Consider the following 8,723-nt stretch of genomic DNA (forward strand, 5'->3'; position numbering starts at 1 on the left):
TTGAAAAGGTGTTAAAAATATGAGGAGCATGAACGGTCTGAAAAAGAGGAGGAGCATGAATCGGTGTTGAAAAACATGAAGAGCCTGAAACTCTGTGAAAAATATGAAGAGCTTCAAATGGTGTGAAAAATATGAGGAGAATGAAACGGTCTGAAATATTGGAGGAGCAAGAAACGGAGTTCAAAGACATGAAGAGCCAGAAAAGGTGTGAAAAATATGAAGAGCTTCAAAAGTTGTCAAAAATATGAGGAGCATGAACGGTCTGAAAAATAGGAGCATGAAGCGGTGTTGAAAAACATGAAGAACCTGAAAAGGTGTGCAAATTATGAAGAGCTTCAAAAGGTGTCAAAATATGAGGAGCATGAAACTGTCTGAAATATAGGAGGAGAATGAAAAGGTGTTAAAAAACATGAAGAGCTTCAAAAGGTGTGAAATATATGAGGAGCATGAAACGGTATGAAAAATAGGAGGAGCATGAAATGGTGTTAAAAAACATGAAGAGCTTCAAAAGGTGTGAAACATATGAAGAGCTTCAAAAGGTGTCAAAAATTTGAGGAGCATGAAACGGTCTGAAAAATAGGAGAAGAATGATGTGGTGTTGAAAAACATGAAGAGCCTGAAAAGGTGTGAAAAATATGAAGAGCTTCAAAATGTGTCAAAAATATGAGGAGCATGAACCGTCTGAAAAATAGGAGGAGCATGAAGCCGTGTTGAAAAACATGAAGAACCTGAAAAGGTGTGAAAAATATGAAGAGCTTCAAAAGGTGTAAAAAATATGAGGAGCATGAATGGTTTGAAAAATAGGAGGAGCAAGAAACGGAGTTCAAAAACATGAAGAGCAGGAAAAGTGTGAAAAATATGAAGAGCTACAAATGTTGTCAAAATTATGAGGAGCATGAACGGTCTGAAAAATAGGAGGACCATGAAGCGGTGTTGAAAAACATGAAGAGCCTGAAAAGGTGTGAAAAATATGAAGAGCTTCAAAAGGTGTCAAAAATATGAGGAGCATGAAACGGTCTGAAAAATAGGAGGAGCATTAGACGGTGTTGAAAAACATGAAGTGCCTGAAAATCTGTGAAATTAAGACAAGCTTCAAAAGGTGTCAAAAATATGAGGAGAATGAAACGGTCTGAAAAATACGAGGAGCATTAAGCGGTGTTAAAAAACATGAAGAGCTTCACAATGTGTGAAACATAAGAAGAGCTTTAAAAGATGGGAAATACATGAGGAGCATGAAACGGTCTGAAAATATGAGGAGCATGAAACGGTGTTCAAAAACATGAAGAGCCTGAAAAGGTGTGAAAAATATGAAGAGCTTCAAAAGATGTGAAATACATGAGGAGCATTAAACGGTCTGAAAAATATGAGGAGCATGAAACGTTGTTCAAAAACATGAAGAGCCTGAAAAGGTGTGAAAAATATGAAGAGCTTGAAAACGTGTGAAAAATATGAGGAGCAATAAACGGTCTGAAAAGTAGGAGGAGCATGAAGCGGTGTTTAAATACATGAAGATCCTGAAAAGTTCTGAAAAATATGAAGAGCTTCAAAAGTTGTGAAATGCATGAGGAGCATGAAACGGTCTGAATAATAGGAGGAGCATGAAACGTTGTTCAAAAACATGAAGAGCCTGAAAAGGTGTGAAAAATAGGAAGAGCTTAAAAAGGTGTCAAAAATATGATTGACATGAACGGTCTTAAAAACAGGAGGAGGATGAAGTGGTGTTGAAAAACATGAAGAGCCTGAAAAGGTGTGAAAAATGTGAAGAGCTTAAAAATGTTTCAAAAATATGAGGAGCATGAAACGGGTTGAAAAATAGGAGGAGCATGAAGTGATGTTGAAAAACATGAAGAGCCTGAAAAGGTGTGAAAAATATGAAGAGCTTCAAAAGGTGTCAGAAATTTGAGGAGCATGAAACGGTCTGAAAAATAGGAGGAGCATGTAGCGGTGTTCAAAAAAATGAAGAGCCTGAAGAGGTGTGAAAAATATGAAGAGCTTCAAAAGGTGTCAAAAATATGAGGAGCATGAAACGGTCTGAAAAATAGGAGGAGCATGAAGCGGTGTTCAAAAACATGAAGAGCCTTAAAAGGTGTGAAAAATATGAAGAGCGTCAAAAGGTGTCAAATATATGGGGAGCATGAAACGGTCTGAAAAATAGGAGGAGCATGAAACGGTGTTCAAAAACATGAAGAGCCTGAAAAGTTCTGAAAAATATGAAGAGCTTCAAAAGGTGTGAAAAATATAAGGAGCATGAAACGGTCTGAAAAATAGGAGGAGCATGAAGCGCTGTTGAAAAACATGAAGAGCCTGAAAAGGTGTGAAAGATATGAAGAGTTTCAAAACGTGTCAAAAATATGAGTAGCATGAAACATCTGAAAAATAGGAAGAGCATGAAGTGGTGTTCAAAAACAAGAAGAGCCTGAAAAGGAGTGAAAAATATGAAGAGCTCCAAAGGTGTCAAAAATATGACAAGCATGAAACAGTCTGAAAATTGGGAAGAGCATGAAGTGGTGTTCAAAAACAGGAAGAGCCTGAAAAGGGGTGAAAAATATGAAGAGCTTGAAAAGTTGTCAAAAATATGAGGAGCATGTAACGGTCTGAAAAACAGGGGGAGCATGAAGCGGTGTTTAAAAACATGAAGAGCCTGAAAAGGTGTGTCAAATATGAAGAGTTTCAAAAGGTTTGAAAAATATGAGGAGTATGAAGCGGTGTTGAAAAACATGAAGAGTCTGAGAAGGTGTGAAAAATATGCAGAGCTTCAAAAGATGTCAAATATATGAGGATCATGAAAATTTCTGAAGAATACGAGGAGCATGAAGCGATTTTGAAAAACATGAAGAGCCTGAAAATGTGTGAAAAATATGAAGAGCTTCAAAAGGTTACAAATATATGAGGATCATGAAATGGTCTGAAAAATAGGAGGAGCATGAAGCGGTGTTCAAAAACATGAAGAGCTTGAAAACGTGTGAAAAATATGAAGAGCTTCAAAAGGTGTCAAAAATATGAGGAGCATGAAACGGTCTGAAAAATAGGAGGAGCATGAAATGGTGTTCAAAAACATGACGAGCCTGAAAAGGTGTGAAAAATATGAAGAGCTTCAAAAGGTGTCAAAAATATGAGGAGCATGAAACGGTCTGAAAAATAGGAGGAGCATGAAGCGGTATTCAAAAACATGAAGAGCCTGAAAAGGTGTGAAAAATATGAAGAGCTTCAAAACGCGTCAAAATATGAGGAGCATGAAACGGGCTGAAAAACAGGAGGATCATGAAGCCGTGTTGAAAAACATGGGGAGCCTGAAAAGGTGTGAAAAATATGAAGAGCTTCAAAAGGTCTCAAATATATGAGGAGCATGAAATGGTCTGAAAAATAGGAGAAGCATGAAACGGTGTTCAAAAACATGAAGAGCCTGAAAAGCTGTGAAAAATATGAACAGCTTCTAAAGGTGTGAAATAAATGAGGAGCATGAAACGGTCTGAAAAATAGGAGGAGCATGAAGCAGTGTTCAAAAACATGAAGAACAGGAAAAGATGTGAAAAATATGAAGAGCTTCATAAGGTGTGAAAATTATGAGGAGCATGAAACGGTTTGAAAAATAGGAGGAGCATGAAAGGGTGTTCAAAAACATGAAGAGCCTGAAAAGGTGTGAAAAATATGAAGAGCTTCAAAAGGTTGGAAATACATGAGGAGCATGAAACGGTTTGGAAAATAGGACGAGCATGAAGCGGTGTTGAAAAACATGAAGAGCCTGAAAAGGTGGGTAAAATATGAAGAGCTTCAAAAGGTGTCAAAAATATGAGGAGCAAGAAACGGTCTGAAAAATAGGAGGAGCATTAAACGGTGTTCAAAAACATGAAGAGCCTGAAAAGGTGTCAAAAATATGAAGAGCTTCAAAAAGTGTCAAAAATATGAGGAGCATGAAACGATCTGAAAAATAGGAGGAGCATGAAACGATCTGAAAAATGGGAGGAGCATGAAGCGGTGTTGAAAAACATGAAGAGCCTGAAAAGGTGTGAAAAATATGAAGGGCTTCAAAAGGTGTGAAAATTATGAGGAGCATGAAACGGTCTGAAAAAAAGGAGGAGCATGAAGCGGTGTTGAAAAACATGAAGAGCCTGAAAGTGTGGGTAAAATATGAAGAGCTTTAAAGGTGTCAAAAATATGAGTAGCATGAAACGGTCTGAAAAATAGGAGGAGCATTAAGCGGTGTTGAAATACATGAAGTGCCTGAAAAGCTGTGAAATTAAGAGAAGCTTCAAAAGGTGTGAAAATTATGAGGAGCAGGAAACGGTCTGAAAAATACGAGGAGCATGAAGCGGTTTTAAAAAACATGAAGAGCTTCAAAAGGTGTGAAACATATGAAGAGCTTCAAAAGGTGTCAAAAATATGAGTAGCAAGAAACAGTCTGAAAAATAAGAGGAGCATGAAGGGGTGTTGAAAAAATGAAGAGCCAGAAAAGGTGGGAGAATTATGTAGAGCTTCAAAAGGGGTCAAAAATATTAGGAGCATGAAACGGTATGAAAAATAGGAGGAGCATGAAGCTGTGTAGAAAAACATGAAGAGCCTGAAAAGGTGTGAAAAATATGAAGAGCTTCAAAAGGTGTGAAAAATATGAGGAGCATGAAAAGGTCTGAAAAATAGGAAGAGCATGAAGCGGTGTAGAAAAACATGAAGAGCCTGAAATTGTGTGAAAAATATGAAGAGCTTCAAAAGCTGTCAAATGAGATGAGCATGAAACGGTCTGAAAAATAGCAGGAGCATGAAGCGGTGTTCAAAAACATGAAGAGCCTGAAAAGGGGTGAAAAATATGAAGAGCTTAAAAAGGTGTCAAAATTATGAGGAGCATTAAACGGTCTGAAAAATAGGAGGATCATGAAGCGGTGTTGAAAAACAGGAAGAGCCTGAAATTGTGTGAAAAATATGAAGAGCTTCAAAAGGTGTGAAAAATATGAAGAGCTTCAAAAGGTGTCAAAAATTAGATGAGCATGAAACGGTCTGAAAAATATGAGGAGCATTAAACGGTGTGGAAAAACATGAAGAGCCTGAAAAAGTGTGGAAAAATAGGAGGAGCTTCAAAATGTGTCAAATATATGAGGAGAATGAAACGGTCTGAAAAATAGGAGGACCATGAAACGGTCTGAAAAATAGGAAGAGCATGAAACGGTCTGAAAAATAGGAGGATCATGAAGCGGTGTTGAAAATCGTGAAGAGCATGAAATGGTGTGAAAAATGTGAAGAGCTTCAACAGGTGTCAAAAACTTGAGGAGAATGAAACGGTCTGAAAAATAGGAGGAGCATGAAGCTGTGTTCAAAAACATGAAGAGCCAGAAAAGGTGTGAAAAATATGAAGAGCTTCAAAAAGTGTCAAAAATATGAGGAGCAAGAAACGTTCTGAAAATTAGGAGTAGCATGAAACGATCTGAAAAATAGGAGGGGCATGAAGCTGTGTTGAAAAACATGAAGAGCCTGAAAAGGTGTGCAAAATATGAAGAGCTTCAAAAGGTGTAAAAAATGAGATGAGCATGAAACGGTCTGAAAAATAGGAGGAGCATGAAGCTGTGTTCAAAAACATGAAGAGCCAGAAAAGGTGTGAAAAATATGAAGAGCTTCAAAAAGTGTCAAAAATATGAGGAGCAAGAAACGGTCGGTAAATAGGAGGAGCATGAAACGATCTGAAAAATAGGAGGAGCATGAAGCTGTGTTAAAAAAAAATGAAGAGCCTGAAAAGGTGTGAAAAATATGAAGAGCTTCAAAACGTGTAAAAAATTTGAGCAGCTTGAAACGGTCTGAAAAATAGGAGGAGCATGAAGTGGAGCTGAAAAATATGAAGTGCCTGAAAAGTTGTGCAAAATATGAAGAGCTTAAAAAGGTGTAAAAAATGAGATGAGCATGAAACGGTCTGAAAAATTGGAGGAGCAGGAACTGGTGCTGAAAAACCTGAAGAGCCTGAAAAGGTGTGAAAAATATGAAGAGCTTCTAAAGGTGTGAAAAATATGAGGAGCATGAAACGGTCTGAAAAATAGGAGGAGCATAGATCGGTGTTCAAAAACATGAAGAGCCTGAAAAGGTGTGAAAAATATGAAGAGCTACAAAAAGTGTCAAATATAAGAAGAGAAAGAAACGGTCTGAAAAAAGGAGGAGCCTGAAGCGGTGTTCAAAAACATGAAGAGCATGAAAAGGTGTGAAAAATATGAAGAGCTTAAAAAGGTGTCAAAATTATGAGGAGCATTAAATGGTCTGAAAAATAGGAGGAGCATGAAGCTGTGTTCAACAACATGAAGAGACTGAAAATGTGCGAAAAATATGAAGAGCCTGAAAAGGTGTGAAAATTATGAAGAGCTTCAAAAGGTGTCAAAAATGAGATGAGCATGAAACGGTCTGAAATAGTAGGAGCATTAAGCGGTGTTGAAAAACATGACGAGCCTGAAAAGGTGTGAAAAATATGAAGAGCTTCAAAAGGTGTGAATAATGAGAGGAGCAAGAAACGGTCTGTAAAATAGGAGGAGCATGAAGCGGTGTTGAAAAACATGACGAGCCTGAAAAGGTGTGAAAAATATGAAGAGCTTCAAAACCTGTCAAAAATATGAGGAGCCTGAAACAGTCTCAAAAATAGGAAGAGCATGAAACGGTCTGAAAAATAGGAGGATCATGAAGCGGTGTTGAAAATCGTGAAGAGCCTGAAAAGGTGTGAAAAATATGAAGAGCTTCAAAACGTGTGAAATACATGAGGAGCATGAAACGGTCTGAAAAATAGGAGGAGCATCAAGCGGTGTTCAAAAATATGAAGAGCCTGAAAAGGTGTGAGATATATGAAGAGCTTCAAAAGATGTGACATACATGAGGAGCATGAAACGGGCTAAAAAATAGTAGAAGCATGAAGTGGTGTGGAAAAACATGAAGAGCCTGAAAAGGTGTGAAAAATATGAAGAGCTTCAAAAGGTGTCAAAATATGAGGAGCATGAAAAGGTCTGAAAAATAGGAGGAGAATGAAGCGGTGTTCAAAAACATGAAGAGCATGAAAAAGTGTGAAAAAAATGAAGACCTTCCAAAATTGTCAAAAATATGAGGAGCATGAAACGGCCTGAAAAATAGAAGGAGCATGAAACTGGCAGAAAAATAGGAGGAGCATGAAACGGTGTTGAAAAACATGAAGAGCCTGAAAAGGTGTGAAAAAATAGGAGGAGCTTCAAAAGGTGTCAAAATATGAGGAGCATAAAACGGTCTGAAAAATAGGAGGAGCATGAAGTGCTGTTCAAAAACATGAAGAGCCTGAAAAGGTGTGAAAAATATGAAGAGCTTCAAAAGGTGTGAAAAATATGAGGAGCATGAAACGGTCTGAAAAATAGGAGGAGCATGAAGCGATGTTGAAAAACATGAAGAGCCTGAAAATGTGTGAAAAATATGAAGAGCTTCATATTTGTGCAAAATATGAAGAGCTTCAAAAGGTGTCAGAAATGAGATGAGCATGAAACGGTCTGAAAAATAGGAGGAGCATGAAGTGGTGTTGAAAAACATGACGAGCCTGAAAAGTTGTGAAAAATATGAAGAGCTTCAAAAGTTTTCAAAAATATGAGAAGCATGAAACGGTCTGAAAAATAGAAGGAGCATAGAATCGTGTTCAAATACATGAAGAGACTGAAAAGGTGTGAAAAATATGAAGAGCTTCAAAAGGTGTGAAATACATGAGGAACATGAAACGGTCTGAAAAATAGGAGGAGCATGAAGGTGTGTTCAAAAATATGAAGAGCGTGAAAAGGTGTGAAAAATATGAAGAGCTTCAAAAGGTGTCAAAAATATGAGGAACATGAAAAGGCCTGAAAATTAGGAGAAGCATGAAGCGGTGTTCAAAATCATGAAGAGCCTGAAAAGGTGTGAAAAATATTAAGCTTCAAAAGCTGTCAAAAACATGAGGAGCATGAAACGGTCTGAAAATTAGGAGGGGTATGAAACGGTGTTCAAAAACATGAAGAGCCTGAAAAGGTGTGAATAATATGAAGAGATTCAAAAGGTGTGAAAAATATGAAGAGGTTCCAAAGGAGTCAAAAATGAGATGAGCATGAAACAGTCTGAAAAATAGGAGGAGAATGAAACGGTGTTCAAAAACATGAAGTGCCTGTAAAGGTGTGAAATATATGAAGAGCTTCAAAAGGTGTGAAAAATAAGAGGAGCATCAAAAGGTGTCAAATGTATGAGGAGCCTGAAACGGTCTGAAAAATAGGAGGAGAATGAAACGGTGTTCAAAAACATATAGAGCCTGAAGATGTGTAAAAAATATGAAGAGCTTCAAAAAGACTGAAATACATGAGGAGCATGGAACGTCTGAAAATACGAGGAACATAAACGGTTCTGAAAAACATGAAGATCCTGAAAAGGTGTGAAAATTATGAAGAGCTTCAAAAGGTGTCAAAAATATGAGTAGCATGAAACGGTCTGAAAAATAGGAGGAGCATGAAGCGATGTATAAAAACATGACGAGCCTGAAAGGTGTGAAGAATATGAAGAGCTTCAAAAGGTGTCACAAATATGAGTAGCATGAAAAGGTCTGAAAAATAGGAGGAGCTTGAAACGGAGTTCAAAAACATGAAGATCTTGAAAAGGTGTGAAAAATATGAAGAGCTTCAAAAGGTGTCAAAAATATGAGGAGCATGTAATTGTCTGAAAAATAGCAGGAGCTTGAAACGGTGTTCAAAAACATGAAGATCCTGAAAAGGTGTGAAAAATATGAAGAG

This window comes from Dama dama, unplaced genomic scaffold, assembly GCF_033118175.1.
Source record: "Dama dama isolate Ldn47 unplaced genomic scaffold, ASM3311817v1 ptg000051l, whole genome shotgun sequence".
Classification (NCBI taxonomy): Eukaryota; Metazoa; Chordata; class Mammalia; order Artiodactyla; family Cervidae; genus Dama; species Dama dama.